We start from the raw sequence: 24772 nt of genomic DNA on the forward strand, positions 1-24772 counted from the left end.
GGAACTCTGACAGTCTCTGAGTTCCTGACAAGTCAGTAACTCTAATTTCATTGACTATCATGAGTTCACCTTGGTTCTTTAGACTTGTTCCAGACTGACTTTTATGCCCAACATACTTACATGAATCCTAGAGCGATATACTTCGATTTCTCCGTCTTCATGTTGTTTCTTTGAAACTCTTGTTATGGAATCTTGTAGTATTGATGTATTCTAGATCTCGGGGCAAGTTCCTGTTAGGGAACTTAGATAGTTCTTGTTAGGGAACTCTTCATGTACCTGTTAGGGAACATGGAACTCTTCATGTACCTGTTAGGGAACATGCTCCGACTTTCGTGGGAAAGCCTGCCGAAAGTTCCTTCTGGATCTTGTTAGAGAATACCTTCAGGTTCCTTCGTGGTTTGGTTCTCATGGGAGAACCTGCTTTAGGTTCATTCATTCTCTCTTGTTCCTCTTGAAGTCTTCTATGTTCCAACCCATTGACTTCACCTAAGTCAGTTCCTGTCTTCACATAAACACTTAAGAGAAACATTAGATTGAAGTTTGTTTGTCATAAACAAACTTCAAGTGAGAGAACTAATTAAACTTAAAGCTTATGTAAATACACCTACACATATACAACTCATGTATGCATAGTGTACTTACCTTATGAAGCTAACATATGCAAACACCTATTTACATAGTTACCTTCATGGTTCTTTAGCCATCATCATGTTTATCAACCATAACACTCATCATTGTTCTTGTTTCTCTATTGCTTGTCATATATTGCTCAGGTTCCTTATATATATATATATATATATATATATATATGTGACTGCTCATGTTCCTTGTATCCTGTTCCAAGTATAACTTGTTCTTTCTATGCACAACTTAACAAACACATTAGATAGATAATCATCATTAGTTTACAATCATCAAAACCTAATTACTCAACACCATCTCTTCGACAATATTGCTCGCTATATTCTCATCCAAATTCATAAATCTTCTGTTAGCTACAGAGTCCAAAATCATTCTTGAATTATATCCAAGCTTATTGTAAAAGGCTTGGATTATCTGCCACTGTGCTAGTTTATGATGGGGACATTCTCTCTGCAAATCCTTAAATCTTTCCCAAGCTTCATATAAACTTTCATCAGCTTCTTGGGAAAAATTTAGAATTGAACTCCTTAACAAAGCTGTCCTCTTTGCAGGGTAATATTTATTATAGAAATTCAAAGCAAGAGTTTCCCAGTCAGTAATACCAAGTGCAGTTCTATTCAATTCATTATACCACAATTTAGCTTTACCACATAAAGAAAAGGGAAAAAGAAACTCCATGATTTGGTCTTGTGTGACCCCAGCTTGCCTAATAGTATTGCAATGTTGACAGAAATCTGCAATGTGAAGATTAGGGTCTTCAACCTGAGCTTCACTAAATTGCTTTCTTTCGATCATCGTGATAAACTGGGGCTTGATCTCAAATTGCACTCCATCGAGATTAGGTGTGGGAGCAAGATGTGGAAAATCTGTCAGGGATGGTTGCGAATAATTGTTAAGCTTGCGAACAGGAGGAGGTGGTGGTGGTGTAGTCATCTCTGATTCTTGATCTGTATAAAACAAATAAATATGAGAAATTGTCCCAAAGAACTTACGTTCTATGAGACGAAAAAAATAAAAAATAAAATAAAAATAATGATCTAGACTAAAAAATTAATCAGAAATAAAAATAAAATCGTTTCCCCGGCAACGGTGCCAAAATTTGACAGGCTCAAGTCGTAATCACCCAATCAAAAATAATACCTAAATCCACTAACTATGTAGATAGGGAAGAAGGGTTGAACCACAGGGAAACAAGTCAATTTATTTCTAATTAACTAAAAGCAATCTAAATTATCATGTAACCAAATTATTATTATAAGGGTAACTAAACTATAAAAGTAAGAGTAGGAAGGAATAAAAGTAAGAGGGAAATCAATGAAATAAAAGCCTAGGGCATAGGTTCACCAATAAACAATATTCCAGGGTAAGACATAATAATCAATCATCAAAGCATCAATTAATCATATCATAAAGGGCTTTCGCTACGTATTACAATCACAGAGTTAATTTACCGGTATTAAATCTCATCTCTCGAATCTCGACTTAACCATTTATAAATTAACCTGCCTATTGAAACTAAGCCTAAACATCAATTCTCATCTCTCGAATCTCGAATTAATATTGCTAAACTCATACATAAAAGATCTGCGCAAATCTAGTTGCATATCGTTAAAACAATTAATAGGAAATTAATTAAGCATTGACAATCAACAACAATAAATTACCCTTTCATATTAATCATGGATCCCCACAAACCCTAGAAATAAAACTACTCGCACATAATAAAATTTAAACTAATCAAAATAATTACAGAAAACATGATTAAAAGCAAGAACAAAAACTTAAAGAAAATAATAATAAGCTTCAACATATGATCATATATAAAACATGAAATTAACTACTACTAAAGAACGAAACAAGATTGACGAAGAAAAGAAACAAAATTGACGAAAAGCGAAATAAAACTAATGAATGTTATAAAGATGCTTAAATAAAACAAAACTAAATTACTCAAGGAAGCAATTAAAGTGCGTAAAAAATAAAAACCAAAGTCATCTTAACAAAAACTAATAACTAAAACTAATCCAAAGCTGCGGGAAACAAAACTAAAAGCTAGGGTTCGTTTGACATTGTTGTGGTTTTCTGTTGTTTGATTTTTTGTTCTCTAAAACTATATGATATGAGTCCCATAATGAATCAAAAATTATATAAACTTATTAAAATTATGATAATTATGAAAACTGACAACAGAAAAGTGGAAACTCATTTTTCTTGTTTCCTGTTTTTGGTTTTTGGTTTTCAAAAAAACAGGAAACTGAAAACCAAAACTGATGCCAAACAAGCCCTAAAAGTAAAAATTCCGACTCCCTAAAATTTGCCTACTAATGGGCTTTTTATACTACATATCTAACCTACAAAAAAAAGAGTAACCGACAAACAACAACAAACTCGCCCGATCGGGCCGGTCAACTGAAGTTGGACTGCTTTGCTTCTCCTTGGACTTGGGCTTCTTGACTTGAGTCCAAGTTCTCTATTATGCTTGGTCCATTAATCCATAATAATAATGTAGAGCACTCACTTCTCTAATCGAGCCCTTATTCACCGAACTAAATTCCTTTAACTCGGTCTTGGGCTTTAATATACGGTCATATAATAAGATTCAACTCTAATATTTTCGCAGTGGCTACATAAGCTCGGGAATTGACATAAACATGCAAATTCTTGCAAAACAATACCAACTCTAAAAAACCACTAAAAAAACATATATTAGTAATAAAAATTGCTCTGTAGAGCTCAAATAAGCACAAATATGACCGTGGGACGGGGAATATATATATATATATATATATATATATATATATATATATATATATATATATATATATATATATATATATATATATATAATAGACTCATTAGAGAAGAGTCAAAGATGATGACTCTTTAGGCTGGGTAAGCTAATGTGATATGGGTTCAAGCCCCCAAGTCTAGCTCTAAATGGGTAGGGTCATAGGATTAAGCATTTGATATTCTTCGACTCGATCATGCATATGAATGTGGCCACACCTCAATGTGAGGTTTCCTACGTATCTGTTAGGAATCAGGCCGAACGTAGCTCTAACCGAACTTTGTACAAGTGTGTGTACACCTCAAAGAGGTCTTTCAAGGGTTGTAATGTGGTTAAGCTGAAGGTATAAGGAAGAAAGAGGTAAAAGGCTCAAGACCCGAGAGAAGCCCCCAAGATATGCAATTATGTATTAGACCTTGCAAGTTTTATTTTTCATATATTTTTTTTTTGTTTTGAATTTCTTTTTTTTTTTTTTTTTTTTTTTTCCATTTTTCCATTCTTGTGAATCAATGTAGGCAATCTCAGATCATGCGGTCCATCACTCACTTAGCATTCATGTTTCTCAGGCACGGTACCAAGCACTTGAGAGACGCAATTTGAGAAAAGTTCATATCGGAGACATTGGAACACTTGCCTTTAGACATTGTTTTTTTTTTTTTTTTTTTTTTTTTTTTTACTTATTCTTTTCCTTTTTTTTTCTTTTTTAATTTGAACTTGCTTTTTGACTGTTACACAAATTGCACACCTTCCCATCCCAAAGTTAAGTGAACGTGGGTTGAATAAATAAGGTCAATCGTTAGACGAGGCTCAAAGTGGTTAACGAAGAAATAGTTATGTGATCAAATGGTTAATAGGGAATGACAGGGTTCCAAAGGTGCCTCAAGTCATTGGTGTACCTTATGTTTAGTTCGGCAATTTTTTTTTTTTTTTTTGCTAATTACGTGATCAAATGTAAGAAAGAGATGCTCATTTATGAAGAACGTAAGAAATGTGACACATAGACACATGGATAAGGAGAACCTATGCTAGACTTTTACGGGGAAGGGTTTGAAACAAAAGAAGAATAAAACATGAAATCTTGGTGAGAAGCTTGCATTGTGCTTTATATTCATGGCTGTTTATGAGTAACTTCTTGCCGCCTGGTGAGGAAAAAAGTTTCTTGTTGTTGATGCTTTGATTGGAAGGAAAGAAGGAATGAGTGATGTTCCCCTTATTCTTCCAACTATTTCCTAGTGATTTTAGACTCAAGTACTGTGTAAGGATGAACTCACTTAATGCATTCACTCAATACTCGAATTGGAAAGGAAGAGTGTATGAAACAATTTTGAAAACTGATGGGAAATACTCCACTCATTCCTATTACGACGGAAAGCGATGCATGCATGGTCCTAGTATACGATCATAAACAGTATAATGCATTACTCGAAGACAAAGTGTGTGCAATGACTCAACATGTGTGATTAGGTGAGTTTATTAAGACTCGTGGTATGATCGCATGGCTAGACATTAGGACGTTGTGAAAAACAAAGGACCCAATGACTAAATACCACGAAAGACTAAAAGACAAACTAACTTGATTAATTTTGTCCAATTTTAATGTTTATGCTATTTACTAGGTGAAAACGGTCCATTGGGAATCGTTATTCATAAATAAGATCAACCACAATCAAAGACAAAGAACACATGTTAATGTTAGCACAAAAATCGATCACAAGAAACTAGGAAGAGGACTAGAATTCTAGAAGAGTTAAGACTCATGGGTATAAAAAAAATAAAATAAAAATAAAAATCTATAATCCTATGTTATACGAGTTGACATGGATTAAAGGACTTGGCTAAGACTAGCTTGACACGAAAAAAAAAATTAAAAAAAAAGGTTGACGCTAAAAAGACACCTAAACTGGATAGGTTGTAGTGAATCAGTTATATCTTTTTATCTGTGACTCTGATTGGGACAAAACCAACGCCAAATGCAAGATAAAACTCGGGGCTACAGATCCATAGTTTGCACAACATGTAACTCTTTCTAGAAATCCGGCTATGACCAAAACAAGTTGACTCTTGTGCAGGATACGAGAATAAAAATCCGGGTTGACTCAAATTTTTTAAAAAAATCTATGACTCGACTCTAAACAAAATAAAAAGGGTTTGATTAAAGAAGAAAGAAAAAAAAAATTAATTAAAAAAATTCAATAAAAAAAATTCACATATAAGCACATCGTCAAGCATGATGCAATGAAGTTCGCAACCTAAAGTCAAGTTCTATGTTCGACTATGGTCAAGCTTATTTGGGTGTCAAAGGGTACCATGGTTAAGAATTTGGACGCGTTAGCAAGGCAGCCTCCCTTGAGGGTGTTGACTCGAATGAACAATACAAGAGGGGGAGGGGTGAATTGTATTGTGGAGGAACTAGGGTAATTTTTGCGGAATTCTTAAAGAAACTTAAACAAATACTTTAAAGTGCAAGAGAGATTTTACGTGGAAAACTTCTTGGCCCAAATCAAGAAGAAAAACCACGACCACAAGGGATTTTAAACTCAACTCTTAATAATAATAGGGCAAACAACCTATTACAAATTAAGACACTAAACTCAAGTTCCTCAATGAACTTAAGTTCCCCCTCAACTGATCCCTCAATCAGTTGAGCTCTCGAATCTCTCTCTTTCTCCTTGCTTCACTCAAAGAAATTTAAACACTCTAGAGTTTACCCAAACTCTACCCCAATACAACTCAAGATAAAACTTCTAAGATGCTAAGTACAAAGACACTCAAGGACTTAAGTGGATTTTTGACTCTTTTAGAAAAGCTAAGAATTGTAATGCTCAAGTGTATTTTTTCAACAGAAAACTGATTCTATTTATAGGAGAAAAGGAAAGTTAAAAACCTTTCCGTTTGCCTCAAATTCCACTAAGCCACAACCTCCATGAAACTAGGAAGTGCAGTTCGTGGGAGCTTGGGCAACAAGTCAAACGATTTATCAGGAAGTGTTTTACTGGCTTCCTAATTTTTCTTAACTTCCTTTGACAAAGTAAACCACACGTTTGAAAGATTATTATCCAAGTTAGATTTTCCAAATAATGAGATAGAATTAAAACAGAAAATCTTTTTAACAAAAAGAAGATAATTTAACTCAAAAAGATATTTTTCGAAAATAACTGAGTTAAAATATGGAAAATAAAATCTTTAATAAATAAAATCAAATCCACTTAAATCCTATCAATTAGACATGTACTTAACATATATACAAGAAGCCTAAAATAAACAGTAAAGATACATTAGACTCCTTGACACACTGTGAAGCTTCTACTCTGGAGCTTCAGTTCCTCACTCAAGGAACTTGGCTTCTGATTGTCTTCTATGCTCGTCCATAGCTCATCCTTAGACCTTGTTCCATGCTCCATTCTGACTCTAGAACTTCGTTGCATATAAAACCTGTCAATACATCAAAGCTAATAGACAAAAGTTAAAGCTCCTATGGGTTTGCTTAGGTTCCTTGAGTCATCATCAAAACTTAAGATCAACAGAGGGTGTGTGCCGACGGGCGGCTCCGCGAGTTCGTGATGAAATCAAACTCGACTCCATGATTTGGGTGGATTTAAAAACTCGGATGAACCCTTATTTTCATGAACGTTTTCGGGTTGATAGAGCATAAATCCCCCGGGCTAGCCACATACGTAGAACACGTACTATTGTGGCAAAATAGGTAACCTAAAAATTATATGCATATGTAACAATGCCAATTAAATCGCAGGAATACAATTCAAGAATCTTTCAAGTCTCATCCACTCATCTCAATTAAATACCGATCACTCAAATCGATAAGTAACCAAGAATCCTCCCCAGTGGAGTCGCCAAATTGTAGGCGTCATTCGAAGTGCCCTACGTTAAATCATGTTGTGAATATGCTTGGCACTCATAGGAAGTGGGAATTGACATAATACGATTAGGGACAAGGAAAGTAGGGAGCCGCCAACAAGTTTTTAAGGAACTTGTAAACCGTTCACGGATCATAAAAAGGCAACCACGATAAGGGACAACGATAGGCAACAACGATTGACCCGTGAAGGCTACACCCCATTAATAATCCATGAGATTACTAACACCATATGGTTCGGAACCACGAAAGGAGGATCGGGGGTGATGGTACGAAGTGAGTCATGGAGTCACATTCGCCCGTATTGGCCTCTACTCGATTCTTATAGTGAAAAGTGAATCATGCGATCTCAAAGGCATACAAATAAAAATTCAATTTGCTCCAAACTATTATTAAGCTAAATTGGTTTAATATTAATGCAACACATTATTCTAAAATATTGTGATCACTTGATTAAACAACGAGATTAAAAAGGAACCTAAACCGGTTGTCCAAATTATCTTATTAGGTGTGATTTTCAATTATATATTCCCTTTAAACATGCAATATGGTGATCATAAATAATAATAGAATGAACATTAATATTGGAAGCAATTCAACAATAATAGTGTTTGTCAAATAAAATATAAATAAACCTAATCATGATACTAGCAACAAGAATAAAAATAAGAGTAATTAAGTGAATCAATTACTCACTTTCCGCTTTTCCTTGAATTGCTACATCATGAATAAATCGTTAGTAACTTCAATAAAAATAAATCAAATGGAAATTAAATTAATTAAATGTAGATTTGATTTGGTCCAAACCCTCAGTTAAGTATACCTTTCACGCCTTGGTTAAAGTATAGAACTTCAGGTATTGCATGGACTCCTTGGAGTGCTTAAAGGAAGGAATAGTAAAAGAATGGGGAGGCTAGTGTTTAAAGCAGTAGCAACAGTATATAGTCAATAATTTGGCTAAATGTTTAAAGCCCAATTGTAAAACACAGCAGTTCATAATATATTTTCTTAATTCTAAATTTCGGTGTTTTGTTTAGTTCGGATCCGATAAGGGTTAATCCGATCCAATCTAAAAATACGAATTTTATAAAATCTCAATCCAATCCAATCCGATCCGATTTAAAGTTCGGATCCGATCCAAATTGATAACTCGGTTTGGATGGGATTCAATTTTGGTTTTAATCCAAATTATGGACATCCTTAGCTAAGTGTATCAATTTGAGCTAATTAAACTAATAGGAAGGTTGTGAGATAGAGAGAGTAACAACTAAAACACTACTATTAAGGAATCAACATATACTAGGGAAAGGGGAATCCAATCACATTAATGAAGTCAATTCAACAACAAAATGAAATTAGATGATCATGATCTCGATTAGAACAATAAACACACTCAACTTACTCCCGTGCAATTAGCATGCTAATTATCCTACTAAGCTAATTCACTCCCGCGCAACTAGCCTAGCAAAGAAATGGAATAAATAAGACTCTCAATCAACTCACTTTTGCACAATAGATAGAAAGCACAACTGGAAACTTAGAATTAATAAGCTAAAAAGACTCTAATCAATGTAAGCATCATCCACACATAATAATCAAGAATCAATTGCATACTAATAACAATCGATCATTCAATTCATCAACATAACTTTCAATCCATTTCCCTAGAACTAAATCTAAGAAAACACAATGAAGAAAAACTTGGAAAACAAAGTAAAACAAGAATTAAAGCAAGAATAAAACAAGTAATCTAATCATCTACTCTAATCAACAAAAAATAAGCAAAAACAAGAATTAAAGAAAGCAATAAAGGTCAAAGAAAGTAAGAACAAAAAGCTCATTGAATAATTAAGAAGAGAATCCACAAATTAAAAATGCTTCTTCAAGCTCTCAAATCTCCATGTGAAATATGAGCTTTATCTCTCTAAAACTACTCCTAAACTAGAGAGAAAATCATAATATAATCCTAATCGTTCTTAAAGGAGAGAGTAAATGTAAAAATCTTCTTAATGAAGTCGTCCTATTTAATTACAATAAGAAAAAGGAGAAAATTCGAAGATTAAACATGAAAAACAACCAGAAGACTACGCATGCGGTGGTAGCATCTTTGAGGCATCTCTAAATGCTAGCCAAAACTAGAAACACGCAGGGCCGCGTCTGCGGGGGTAGCAGCTGCGCCCGCGGTAGTTTGGGTCACACCCTTTCTAGTTAGGGATGTGCCCTCTCCAGTTAGGGCCGCACTCTCTCCAGTCAGGGCCACACTCTCTCTGTGCCATCTCCACGCCATCTCCACTTGAACTTGTTAGCTTTTCCTCTTCTTCTCCGTGGCTCTTGAGTTTAAAGATTTGTCTTTGAATCTTCGTCTTTCCTTGTCCCATAGACATACTTTGGCACTTCAAGTACCTAGACAAAGGATCAAAGAAAGGTAAAACTAAGAGAATAAAGAGGAAAACACGTAAAACTAAGCAAGATATCGAGCATAATGCACGTTTCTGCAAACTAAGGCCAAAAAACATAAACGAAGACAATATTAACCAAAATAAGACTAAAAAGACTAAATATAGTAAATAAAGACAAAGATAGACCAAAAGAAAGGGAGAAAAACTACCCTAAAATGTGTCATAAATGACACTTAACACGGATGCATCGGAAGGGTTGGCGCATATGGATGGACCCCACCAATTAGACTCGCTTTCATGGTTCGATGAATTCACAAACTCGGATATACCCATTGTTACACAGGGCGTTCAATTAGGTAGATGGAGCGTAAATTTCCATAGGGATAAGGCCATATGTAGAACACATATGAGTCTTAGAAAAGAAGGAAAAACTCTATCTGGATGTAGAATCGTCAAAACAGTACTAGAATCGGTCAAAATAAGAAGGCAGACGTCTAGATTGATGTTGGAAGAACTCGGTGCGAGAAAATAGGGTCCATCGCGCTGCGATAACCCTATCGCACCGCGATGGAGCCATCACATGGCGATGGACACTAGTGTCTCGTGATAGTTCCTACACTTCGCGACAGTTTTATGTGTTCTTAGTATTTCTTTGATTTTTGTAGTATTTTTTCGATTCTAGTTGTGAAAGATTTTTTCCAATTTTCCTATGTATAAAAATCCTATGTTTTGTGGCGCATTACGAATGGTATTTTTAATACGAAATTTTTTTTTCTTATGCCACAATTTTAATCAAAATTACACACATGAATATCAGGAACATTTCAAGTCTCATCCACTCATTCTTAGTCAATTGCTAAAATTAAAATAAAATTAGGAATTAAAATAGAAAATCTCTCCAGTGGAGTCTCCAAAAACTGTAGGGAATATTTCCAACAATCAACTTTGAGCCCCAGTGTGATCATGCATTCAGGCATGGTGGCGTCCAAAGGGAAAAAGCTAGAGTAAAAGAGTCGCCAATAAGTTTTAGGAACTTGTAAACCATTCACGGGTGTGAAGGTTACATCCCATTCACGATTACGGAGATTACTAACTCCATAGTGGTCTGGAGCTTTGACTGGATATTCGAGGATGATGGTATGAATCCAACCCAAAAGAGATTGAACCCGCTAAAAATAGGCCTCTAATTAATTCTTATGATATTCATGTGCGCTTTCTGATCAACATAAAATCATTAGGTTAGCCCTAAACCTAGTTAATCTATGTTGGCTGATTATTATTAATGCACAAATAAATATATTATTGGTGATCACTTGAGTTAAATTCATATTAAGCATAACTCAATCTATTAAGTATCTTATTAGGCATGATTTCAAGTACAAATTTCCTTTAAACCTGCAAAAAGGGCGTGATCAAATAATATCAATAAATTATGAATAAAATCAAGCAACATATAATTGACACAACAACCATCATCATAATAATGATATCAACATTAAAATAATTAGCAAGATCCTAGGCATGATACTAAACGGATTAATTACAAATCCTAGCATGTCACCAATTAATAAAGATCAAAGATTTAGCCTAACATGATAATATCATAATATTAGAAATTTAAGCATCCTAAACATGTACTAGAAATCATAATTCATCCTGACATGATGCTAGGTATTAAAATATTATTCTAACCATGATTCTATATCAAAGGAATAATTAAGTAATCAAATTACTTACATCGATGTCTCGTATCACTTTCTATCATAACAGTTACACGTTAGTAACTTCAATAAAAGAATAAATCAAATAAATAAATCAAAGAACTGAAATATAAATTTAGGACCAAACCCTAAGAATTATCAACCTTTCACGTTGAGGTCAAAGGCAACTTTGAGAAGGGATTAGAGTATTCGAATCTCGTGAATGAGGTATGGTGAGTAATCAAAGAAATATCAAGCATGTGTGTTTTGATGTGTTTAGGCTAGGCTTAAAAATTTAAGAAAGAGAGAGAAAGAGAGAATAAGTTTTAAGCATAGAGAGAGATTAAGATGATGATTGTTGGTGAGTAAAAACAAACGAAAATGACCTCTAGTTATAGAGAAAAACGTGAAAAAAGATCAGAAAAAGTGTTAGAATCCAACTCAGAGTAAAACGCTTTTAATCACGTAACGATGGCTATATTGCGACACGATGCTTCTATCGCTACACGATATTATCGTCGTTAAGCGATATTTCCATCGATGCGCGATGCTTTTCAGAAGATATGATATGTGCGGAATCCGACTTCCAATGAAATTGGGTTAGTCGAATACCCGTACTTATCCTTATTTTATCAGAATTAAATCTATTTAAAAACTAGTGTTTAATCCGATATAAATTCTCAGTCTTTATCTTTTCAAAAAGAGGATAAATTAGAACCTTCTAGAAGCTAATAATCAATCCTAATGGATTTAGGACTCAAAACAAGTTCCTAGATAATTCTAGAAACTTGAAATAAATTATAATGGGTTAAGAAAGGATTTAAGGTTAATGTACCCTCCACATGATTATTGGGTCCGTTAGTAAAGCTCCGTTTGGACCCACTTTAGTATTTTGGGCATAATTTACTCGTTATAACTCGGATTTAGGCTTATAATATGTCGTTGGAAAGCTCTTTTCAAACCCCATCAAAAATGCATTTATTGGATCCATATTATGGACTAAAATAAACTGCATTGGGCGATTTTATAGATTAGATAAGAAATGAATGATTTTTTGGTTTAAAACATCTTAGGAAAGGTTAAATTCACAAGACTCTTCAACTTTTCACCTAACTCAATAATCAAAGACGTAAAAAGAACTCATTACTAGGTTCGGTTTTTGGGGAGACACAATCAGGTGTCTACAATAGTTAACGGACAAGTATTGAAATATTATTAGTTACATTAATATTTTTGATTTCTTTTAAGGACAATAAAGTCTTTTATTTAAGGGTGGCCTGGGGAATGAATCGAATTTTTAATGTTAAGGCGACGAATGTTAGTTTTGGTTCTAAAAGGTTTACATATATTTTTATAAGTTTGAACAAATATTATGTTAAAAAGAATCGTAACTTGATTAAAATAAAAATATTTTAAGAATCTCAAGATCTAATATTATATTCAAGATAATAAAAATAATTTGACGTATTATATAAATTATAAGGAAGTATATCCTAGATTATATATACCAGTGATTTCAATTTATATGTCTTATCATACTGAGAAAGTAAATATATCATGGTAATTAGTAGATATTTATATTATTTTATCATATAAACTTTGATTTAGTTCATATATTTAGGGTTTGAAAGTAAAGCAGAAATACTTTAAACCATAGAGCGACACATGGTAAAATATAATTCGAGACCTCTTTGTTTTAGTGTATATATATAAATATATAAATTTTATAGTATTTCAATACATAAAAAATATCTGATAAAGAGAACGTAGCCTATCAGTAAAAAGAACGACAAAAAATTATTGAAAATAAAAGTAACGCATATAATTTACTATCTTAACAATGTAGTAATATTCTTAGCTTTTATTTATAATCATTTAGAAATTTTAAATGATTATTAAATGTTGTTAAATATAAGTAATTTATTTAGGTAAATTTCATTTCTTGAACAAAAAAAATATATTCCTACCAAGATTTTACAGGAAATAAAAGATGTGAGATACATATTCTATTGAAATTGCTTTATTAATGAGCGGGAAAATTTTCAATGGGATAGCAACATGTGTCAAGTTTGCTTATACTGTCCTCTGTTTTAATATATTTATAGATGGTTTAAGTTATGTAAATTTGATGATCAAATATTTTAAATATTGAAAATAAGAATTAAGGAAATAATAGAATTTAAGGAAGATAATTTACTTAAATACAAAAAATACCAAAATAATTAACTAAAAATATTATATGGTGGCAATAAATTTTGAGCTTTTCGAAGCTCATATTCTCGGACCTCCTTATTAATATTTAGGCATTCATTTGCTAGATTTTAAGAAATAAAAATGATTGGGAAAACGATATATTTTGTGTAAAATAATTAATTAGAAAAATACACATTATTCACTAATTAATTTAACTAAGAAAATTGGATTTTCTTCACTAAGAAAATTCAAAAATCCTAGCTAATTAACTTAGGAAAATTCGATCCTATTAAATAAATAGTAAAATATAATTTTTCTTAATTAAAATATCTAAAATAAATATATATAATTCAGTTTTTTAAATAAAATAAACGGATGATCAATCTTATCCAAAATTCCAAAAAAATAGTTGAGTTTAAAATATTTTTGGCGCCAAAATTCAAATGTCATTTTGGTTCCAAAATTCAAATAGTAAAACAAATTACTTAAATCACACTTTTTAAGAAATACTAATTAATTAGAAAATACATTTCAAAAACATGGGTTATTATATCGAAAATCGAAACGACAAAGTGACAAACAACTTATGTGTAGACATTATTTCTTCCGAATCCTCGGCTCTATAAGGAATTTTTTGGTAGTTATTTGCTCTTTTGACCTGATGGTTCACCTAGAGTGTGTCTCTTCCTCTTGAAAGTCCTCTTCACGTAACCCACCTTGAGAATCAATTTTATCTTCATTGACGATCTTTTAGTTCGTTCAAGAAAATCGAGGTTAATATTTGCGAAATCATAACCATGATCAAACATTCAGAAAACTTTAGTTCTATGCATCAAAACACAAAGAAAAATCGATTACCCCTTCTCAGCCCACCCTTCTGTTAGCTAAGCTCCTTAAGTACCTAATGACATCTTCTTGACGAAAACAATGTACTGGGACCAACCCCAATAATTACAGTTAGTGTTCAAAGTCAATGGTTCTTCCTTCTTATACGAACTCACAAAACAATCCTTTCTCATCTTCCAAAGTGAAAGGGTCCTAATCTTTGGTAACCTCTTCCAAAATCGAGAAAATCACCCAAAAGACATTAGTTTCCCAGGTCTTAGTCCCAACACATCAAAGAAAGACTTGGTTAAAGGTTTGAAAGGGTATACATCCCATGTTACCAAGAACAGATACCGAAAGAATACAACGAAACCCTTAGGAAAATCTTCCACTGTAGACACCCATTTGTGTCTCCCCAAAACCAAACCTAGTGATGAATACCTTTCACATTGAATCATAATCGAATGAAGTGAAAGTGTGGAAAGTCTAGTGTTGCGGTTGGTTTTTAGTTCTCTTCTTTCTCTCTGTTTTTGAAAACCTATTTTATGAAAATAGCCAAATCCAGTTTAGTTTTGTCCATGGCAAGGGTCCAATAATAGTGTAGTTGGATTGGGATCGTAAAGAGCTTTCCAACGATATATTATAAGCCCAATTCCGATGAATAATGAGGAAGTTATGGCTAAATTACTAAGCTGGGCCCGATTTGATTTTTATATGCGGCCCAATGATCTAGAGGAGGGCCTATTATGATTTATAATTCCTAATGCAAATAGGACTGATTATAGTCTTCTAGAATCTTCTAGAAGGTTCTTTTGAATTCTTATGTGATTAGCATTGATAAATGAGTTTTAAGACTTTTATTTAGAATAAAAGAAGTGTTTTTAAGGAAATCACAGTTTTACCCCTTCGTACGCTTAAATTTTATCAAAATATGAAAACGCGTGGAAAAACTGATTGCAGTGCCGTACCACAGGCTGTCGCCTGGCGTCGCGGCGACAGGCTCTGTGGTTTGGCGACAGAGGTGTGTGTGGCGACAGCGTCGTGTTTTATTCTTTTCGAAACTCTGATTCTTTTTTATCATAATCCGGCTGATTTTCATTATAAATAGCCTCATAAAATCTCCGTTTTCAATCACCAACTCTCATCAAGAAATTCTTGATTCTCCCTCTTTTTTCTAAACTAGCCTTCTCTCAAATACAAAATTCCGCACTCACAAGATCTAGACACACCTAGCCAAGTTCGAAGTTGCCTTCGCCCTAGACGTGAAAGGTTTGATTTCTGAGGGTTTGGTCCTAAATCTAGTCTAAACTTTCTTAATCTTTATTTAATTTAACTGTTTTGATTTTATATTTTCCTTGAACTTACTAACGTGTGTATTTTGTTATTAGAAAGAGATACGAGGCATCCAAGTAAGTGCTTTAATTGTTTTGTTGATATTATGAGATAGAAATCATGTCTAGGTTGTTATTTTGATTCCTAGTATCATGTTAAGATGCTTTTCTTAATTTGATGTTTAGAATGACAACAATAAGTTCCTAGTATCATGTTTAGGGTAAAGAATATAATGTCAATCATGATTACTATGATGTCTTTTATTGTCTTTCCTAATATTCATGTTAGTATCATGTTAGGGTTGAAGCTTTGATCTTTGATATTTAGTGACATGCTAGGGTTTGTTATTAATCTTGTTAGTATCATGTCTAGGATCTGGCTATTATTATACTTTATTTTTACCATGAACATGATTATTTTAATTATGATTATAATTGTTATAATTTATGATTATTATGATTATGATTATGTTGCTTGATTATATTTATTATTATTGCTTGATCACGCCTTTTATGCATGTTTAAAGGGAATTTGTACTTGTAATCACGCTTAATAAGATAATTAATAATCTTATTTAGGGCAATTTGATTATAATTCAAGTGATCGCCAATAATAGTTTTATTTGTGCATTAATATTCAACCAACATATATAGATTCAACAGGTTTAGGGTAAACCTATTGTTTGCATGTTAGTCAGAAAGCGCACATTAATACGAGCAGAATAAAGTAGAGGTCTATTATTAGGGCAGGTTCAATCTCTTTTAGGTTGGATTTTTACCTTCATCCCTGAACTTCCAGTCTTGGTTCCAGACCTATTGGAGTTAATGATCTCCTGAATCGTTAAGGGGTGTAACCTTCACCTTGTGAACGGTTTACAAGTTCCTAAAACTTGTTGGCGACTCTTTTGCTTTATCTTCCTTCCCTTTGAACGCCACCATGCTTAAGTGTATGATCACAGTGGGGTTAAAGTTTGGGGGTAATGCTTGAAATATTCCCTACAGTTTTTGGCGACTCCGCTGTGGAGGATTTCTATTTTAATTCCCGAAATTTATTTCGGCAATGATTTAGAATGAGTAGATGAGACTTGAAAAGTTCTAAGTATTTCTTGTGCGTAATTTTAATTAACATTATTGTCATATGCATAAAAAAGATCTCATTGGAAAGGTCATCCGTAATGAGTTAAAAACATAGGATTTTTTTACACGTAGGAAATTTGAGGAATATCTTTCACAACTAGAATCGAAATAATGCTGCGAAAAACTGGAAAATTTTACGAACACAGAAAACTGTTGAGGCATGTAGGAACTAGCGTCTAGCAAACAGAGCTTGTCGCCGAGCGACAATTATGTCGCCAGGCGACAGGGCTATATTGCGGCAACAGTCCCTGTTGGCTGGCGTTGCGTTCTTCCAATATCGAGCCAGAAATATAAGTTCTAATTTCGACCAGTTCTAGAACTGTTGACTTAATTCTACTTCCTGATTGAGTTTTTCTCACTTTTTTTAAACCCATATGTGTTCTGCATATGGATATAACCCTCTGGAAATTCATGCTCCATCTACCTGATTGAACGCTCTGTGCAACAAAGGGTACATCCGAGAATGTTGAATTCACCAAACCATGGAAGCGAGTTTAACTCGCGGGGTCCCATCCACTCGTGCCAACCCTTCCAAAGGTAAGGATTCCGCGTGGTGCATCCGGACTCATAACCATGGACCCTCTTTGACTAACCCATATCCCGAACATTAGAGAACTAGAGCCATGGTTAGGTTGCAAACGCATTGCATCATATTGTGCCTACTTGACTAATTGTGCATTATTTGTTATGCATACTCTATGTGTTTTTTCCTAATCGTTTGTTTGACTTGTGTTTAAGTCTTAAAGAAACTAATTAATGACTAAAAGGACTTTGTCTAATTAATTAATTTGAATATTTAAAGTCTAATAATTTAATCAGAATTGACTTAGTACGACTTTAGGCATGTCCTAGATTAATACTTGAAAGCAGTCCTAGATTAATGTCATCACGACGAGTCTAATTAAACGGTTTTCTAATCAGTTCGATTATTTTGTGCCTTTGTTTAGTACTTAATTGAGTCTAGGCACTAATTCCCATGGTCTTACACAATAGTCAAAGCATGTCACTTGCACTCACAAATTAAGCGCACACTAATATGTATGTACACTTTGACCATGTCTAGAGAGTCTTGTATGCGCGTGTTTTTCCGTCATTTTTTTAGGGGGGTAAGTCGGATATTAATCCTCCAATTAAACCACTTGGTTGAACCCATATACTTGATTCCCAAAAATATACACCCTATTTTTGCTTCATTTTTTTCTTTTTCTGTATAAACCCATAAAGTCAAAGTTAATATGAGTCAAGTCATTAAAATAAAAATGGTTTAATTTACAGCGCGTAGTCAAAAGGAAGGGAGTTTGATAAGAGACAACCTTTTTGTTCAAGTACAAAATTTTTGACGAACCAATCGGTTGGAAAAGGAAAGCCAAGAAGATAATGGCGAGTCAAGAAGAAGTTAATGAGCTCAAGAAGAAAATGGCTGATGTTACTGAACTGCTAAAGACCTTAACCCTCCAAATTAATGACCCTGTAAAGAAACAACAAATGGAGCTCATGCAAGAAAGCTTGGGCAAGATATCTAATGATTACAGGTTCCAGGGCATTAGTTCACAAGGGGTCTCGGTGGACAAGGACCTTCTTCTGCAGAAGTTCAGTGCCAACGACATCCTAAAATTCAAAGCAACTGATAACCTTACTTTTATTTGAGAGCTTTTGAAACAATAATGAATATTAAGGGTATTGATAGAAAAATATTTCATTCTTTATTTTCCTTATCTCTTTAAACCGTTTTCCAGCAGTGGTTCTTCTCCCTTGACAAAGAGAAAACCTCTACATGGGAATCAATGGTAAACTCTTTCATTGATACGTATAAATGCAATATTCAAGTTGAAACTGATCATAGGGAACTTGAAATACTTAAACAGAAAGAGAATGAAGGTTTCACTTCTTTCTTCAATAAATGGAGAGAAACCTCTACTAGGATGATTGAAGTACCGAGTGAAAAGGAATCTGTGAGGTTGTTCATCAAGAACCTCCAAGAAAAGTACTCCAAGCATCTTAAGTACCACAACAACCTTCATACCTTCAAGGCCATCTATGATATTGGGATTAACATTGAAGACGACCTTGATAAACAAAAAGCTGCTAACAACAACTCCAACAGTGGCTGGAAAGGCAAGAAGAACGACAACCCTTCTTCTTCTAAAACGACTCACTCAAATAATGTTAGCACCTTTAATTTGAGTGAAGTCCTTGCTATGAAAAACCAAGGAAAAAAAGAACCATTTAGGAGGAATTTTACTCCTATTGGTATGAGTTATGACACCGCATTCGATCGAATGAATGCAAAGGTCTGATAACTCCTATTGGACCATTTGGGGACCCACCAATTGAAAAGAGAACAGCTAATTGGAACCCTAAATGCACACTGCAAATATCACCAAGGCAGGGGCCATCTCATTGAGAATTGTTGGAAGCTTAAGGAAGCTATCCAAGATTTGATTGATAATAACAAACTACCATTGCCCCCTGCAAGTAAGAAGCCAAGCATCAAAAATGCACCTCTCTCCGATTCCTTGGCTATCTCTGATGAGGAAAACCATGTTGATCCCTCATCTCTCATCAAACCTATCGAAGAAATTCATGCTATCGAAGAAGAGGAGGAAACCTTTTTTGATGCCATGGATGACTTTCCTGCTGAACCAAAACTTGCAACCAAGGAAGAAGTGAGAATTCTTATATGGTCAATGTGGGAGGGAATAAAATTACTACGTAAAGCTATTGAATTAGCAAAGAAACAAGGAGAGGAACTTCAAAACAAGTATGCTAAAGTTCCACCCATGAAGAAGAAAACATTCCTCCTCCAAGTAATTGACACACCCAAGAAGAGTAATAAACTCTATACTCCAATTGAGACTTCCTATGCTAAGATGTTCAAAATTCTCTCCGGGAATGGTAAGGTCAAACCTCTCGAACCAAGACCATTTGAATCTCTAAAGAGGACAGATAGATTCTACTGTCCATACCATCAAACAGGGGGACATACCATTGAAAACTCTTTCAAATTCAAAGATTTAATTCAGAAGATGATTGATGATAAGAAGCTAGTTCAAATCCCACAAGAACAAGATATAAGCATTAATGGGGTTTGGGACAGCAATGACGAAGACGTCTACCTTAAGGAAATGGAAGAACCTCCACTTTCAATGTTGTATTCAATAGGGGATTTTTGGGATGAAGAGGATTCACCCATAGACGTCCTCACAAGATCTGGGAGAATGCAACCTCCCATCTCTACACAACCCATGCCTACCGTGCAGCAAGTTCCCATACCCATTATAGAAGACAATGACATTGTCAAATAATTCAAAAAGACCAAGGTCGAAATGAACGTATGGAAAATTCTAGCTACATCCTGAGAACATAGGTTGGCAGTAATCAATGCCTTGGATAAGATAGGGATAGATTCCAACACCACTCCTAAGGGGTTGGTTAACTTCCTTACAAGTGATCTCCCTAGTCCTATCAACTTGATCACTTTTTCTGACAAAGATTTACCTCCAGAAGGTGACAAGAATTACAAGGAACTAAATCTCACAGTAGTCTACAAGAGGATGAACATCCCAATGCCTCTTGTAGACAATGGATCGACAATTAATGTCTGTCCACTCAGAACTGCGAGGATGTTAGGCATAAGGGATGAAGACTTAACCCTGTCAACACAAGGAATAAGAGCCTACAACAATACTCATCGCCAAGCTCTTAGAAAAATCACTATGAATGTAACGGCGGGAGCAATAGAACATGCAACTACTTTCCAAGTAGTAGATATTAAGGCTTCCTTCAACTTATTTTTGGGACGCACTTGGCTTCATGACCTCAAGGTCGTCCCTTCATCTCTTCACCAACAGGTAAAAGCCATAGTTGGAGGAATCCCTATCACAATCGATGCTTCACCTATAAGGATTAAAGTTGTTGAAAATCCGATCATTAATGTGGAGCACGATGAGGACGATGAACTTGTGGGGCTTTAATGAAGATATCTCCTTAATTGAGGAATATGAAAGGACCCCTCTTTGTCACGACCCCCACTCTAATATGACAGTAAATGCTATTCTCAAGAGACAAGGGCACTTTCCTGGAATGACTCTAGGAAAGAAAAAGGAGATAGCAAAACAAATGGAATTACCTGGCCTCCCTAAGTTAGATACTTTTGGACTTGGTTTTGAACCGACTCGGGGAGATCTTAAGCGATCCCAGGAAGGTCTAAGGCGCGTAGGAATGCTCGCACCAAGAAGAAAGCAATCCCAATGGATCAATATCTTCTTACTCTCAATGGGAAGTTCATAAGAGAAGGAGAGGACTATCCATGCTATAAATTTCCCGAACCTTTTATTGTAAATGGCATAAGGAAATCTGGGTTCAAAATCTTTCTGGATTGTTACTTTCTAGATGAGATCCCAACTCCTATTCACGAGGAGAAAGCACCCCCATGCTTTGACTTTAATGTCATGGGACTACTATATGGGCGAGAAAAGGATGAGCCGAAATATATAGATGATAATTCCTCGCTCATCCAAACGGTCCTACAAAGCGAGAACTTTGACCCTTCGAAGCTCATCACTCCAGCGGAAGGATTAGTGCAAGGATGGCGCAAGACGGTCAAGGTGACTACTCCAAGTGGAAGGAAAATCTCCATAACAATAGGGCAAGGATCGATGTTTGAAGATTCGTCTAAGTCAGAGTGAGAGTCAGAGTCTTTTCCTGTAGAGTCTTCCGTGTCTTTAGCTATAGCATCCCCTATTCCTCATTCTTCTATTTCTACTCCTAGGATAGTTAGTAATGAAGTCCCTGAGGACATTTCCTTTTTTGATATAATGATTTTAGAATACAATAATATGTCTTCTTCCGCTTATGATGAGTGACATTTATGTCACTCTTAGGGAGTAGTTTTAGAGTTAATTCTGTGTTTATTTTCCTTTATTTTCCCTTTTATTCTCTTGTTTTCTTTTTAATAACGTTTCTAGTTTATTTCTTAGTTTTAGTATGTTTTATTTTAATTTATTTATTTAATTGGTTTCTAGTTTATTTTCGTATTTTTAGTTAATAATTCCTAGTTTCTCTCTTTTTATTTATTTTCTTTTAGTTTCTTATTTGTTTTCTTTATTTTATGTTATTTCATTTAATTTTATTATTTCTTTAGTTTTAGTATTTTATTTTACTTTATTTATCTTATTTTATTTTATTTTATTTTATCTTTTGATAATCCCCTCGTGTTTGGTTTTTGGTTGTAGGTGTGTTCGGGTTGACGCTCGATTTCCATGTTCAAATCAAGTTCGAAATTCCGAGTTTAAGTAAAATGTGTCCAAGCCAAGCATCATGGCTGCTGCCCCAAGTTGCTCAACTTGTGCTGCCTCCTACACCTTCATACCACCGCAACCAATTCCCTTGCTCCATCTCCACCACAATCAGCCACGCACCTGACAACCAGCTCACAACCTCCGCATCTACCAACCACTACCCCAACTGCAACAACAACAACAATCACAACCAATTGCACAACCACCACAATCCTCTGCCCCCTCACTCAACTCAGCGCAACCAACACCAGCGCAACCACTTCCTCACTATCCTACACCACCCTCACCTCGCAACAGCCCCTGTACCTCCCTCACCAACACGAGCTGCAACCACCACCACCTCCAATCAACCCAATTACCAACCACAACAACAACCCTTACACCACCTTCCACCTGCACTCGCAACTCCAACCAGCCATGCCACCAGTCCAACCTTCAATTACAGCAGCATCCGCGCAATTTCCGGCCACCGCGCAACCCACAACAACAAACTGCCTACACCACCGTCAATAATCAGCACCAGCCGCGCCAGGTCACCTTCTAACCCTCAATATCCAGCCACCGCACAGCAACACCAGAACAACCCCTCAATTTCAGCCACCCAATCTCCTCATCCACCATAATTACTCAACCCTTCAATCAAGCACCCAAAATCAGATCAAATAGCAAATCAATCGGGTTCGAGCAAACCGTTGAGCGTTCGGTCGAAATGCCAAGAAGCCAAAAACAGTCAAGAACTTTTGAGGTTTTGTAATTTGAAGAGGTGTGGTCGAACTCACCCATGGTTCGACCAAACCAACCCCGTAGTTCAGCCACACCAACCCATGGTTCGACCGAACCATTTCACGAGCCTCGCACATGATATTTATGAGACCAAACGGTTGAGATTGCAGATGAAAGATGATGTTTGATGATTACCCTTGATTATTGTTGTTGATGGTTGATAAACGGTAGTGATGTGATGAAGAGGCGCTTCAATGGAGTTCAAGCAGCTAGGAAATCGAAGGAGATGAAAAAAAAAAGTCTGATGTTTTTGGGGGATTTGTGGGTTTTATTTTTATTTCCTTTTATTTTATTTTCTTTTCTTTATTTCTTTTCCTTTTCTTATTTCTTTATTTATTTTATTTTCCCCTTTTATTTTCCTATTTTTTCCTAAGTTAGTATAAATACCCATTTTTGGGGTAATTAGAGATTATACAATTATCAATTATACTATTCTCTAATTAGTTTTTAGGAGAGCTTCTCTCTCTAGGTTTAGGTTAGGATTAGGGTAGTTTAGAGAGAGAAAGTAAGGGTTTCACCATTGTTGAGTTTGGATTTTGAAGAAGAAATTGATCATCTTTTTCTATAGTCTTTCATCTTCAATCAATGAGAATCTCTAACTCTCTCTCCTCTATTTTTATTGCTTTCTTTTGATTATTATTTTAGTTGTTGGTATTACTTGTTATTAGTTGAGACGATTAATACAAGAGGGGGGTGAATTGTATTGAGTTCCTAATGACTACTTTTTGCGGAATAATAAACAATGCAGATAGGAACTTGCTAGAACACACAGATTTTACGAGGAAACCTTCCAGGGCCCAACTGGAAGTAAAACCTCGACCTTGCCTTAGGGATTTCAAACACACAAACTCCACTATAATAGGGCAAACACCAAGTTACAACCTATTAGACACGGACCTTTATTTTCACAAGATCCTCACTGGACTTGCTACTTGATAGGACCCTATCCTACCCAATCTAAGTACCACACTTATATTCACTCGTAACACCAAAGTACTACACGTACTGCCAAAGTACAAACTACTTGCACCACCTAAGTACAGAACTCTCAGCCTCACCTCGAAGCTTACAAAACTGTATGTAAAGCAAACAATAAACTCACACAAATAACCCAACCCAATACAAGTGAACGACACCTAGTATGATAGGTAAGCAATGCACGAAATCCGAAACTAATATGACAAGTTAGAAGCTTGGTAAATTTACTCAATTATAGCACTGTGATTTCTCCACGCATAAACTCACAAAAACCTAAAACCATTTTGCTCTCTACTATTTATACAAGTATCACTCGTATAGAAAGTAGGTTTTCTAAAAGATAAATAAGTTCACTTAACTTATCTTTAAACACGGTTTTATGTAAATCAAGTGGAATAAAATCTTTTCCGGAAAATAAGATTAAAAAGATATTTGTTAAAAATATTTATCTTTTTAACAAATTGATTTAAAGAAAACAATCTTTTTAGAAAATCTTTTCCTAAAATATATCTTTTATAATTTTCCATAACATTTTATTTACCAAGCCAACTTGTCACGCTTCTAATAAATTTCGTGCAATAACCTACTTATCTTATTAACAATAATCTAGAAGATAAAAACCTTAACTAAATATAATTGATGCGCTGCGCTTTTAATCAGGTAGATTACTTGGGCTCCAAGCTTATTAAGTTCCACCAAAGAACTTAAGCTTGCTTTCTTCAAGTTCCTGTTAGGGAACTCAATTCTTGTTAGAGAACTAGTTCTTATTAGAGAACTCTTCTTCTGATTTGTTTAACTCCTTCAATAAAGATCCTTTCATGT

At 34.8% G+C, this 24772-nt stretch overlaps 1 non-coding gene across 1 annotated transcript; it reads left to right on the forward strand.

Annotated features, from left to right (window-relative positions):
• The first annotated feature begins 1069 nt into the window (after nucleotides 1-1069).
• On the forward strand, nucleotides 1070-1176 carry LOC145633302 (small nucleolar RNA R71). Its single transcript, XR_014112636.1, has one exon. It is a non-coding gene; the product is annotated as a small nucleolar RNA R71 (small nucleolar RNA).
• Nucleotides 1177-24772: the final 23596 nt, after the last annotated feature.

The sequence above is a fragment of the Chenopodium album genome, chromosome 5, assembly GCF_948465745.1.
Source record: "Chenopodium album chromosome 5, dcCheAlbu1.1, whole genome shotgun sequence".
Lineage (NCBI taxonomy): Eukaryota > Viridiplantae > Streptophyta > Magnoliopsida > Caryophyllales > Amaranthaceae > Chenopodium > Chenopodium album.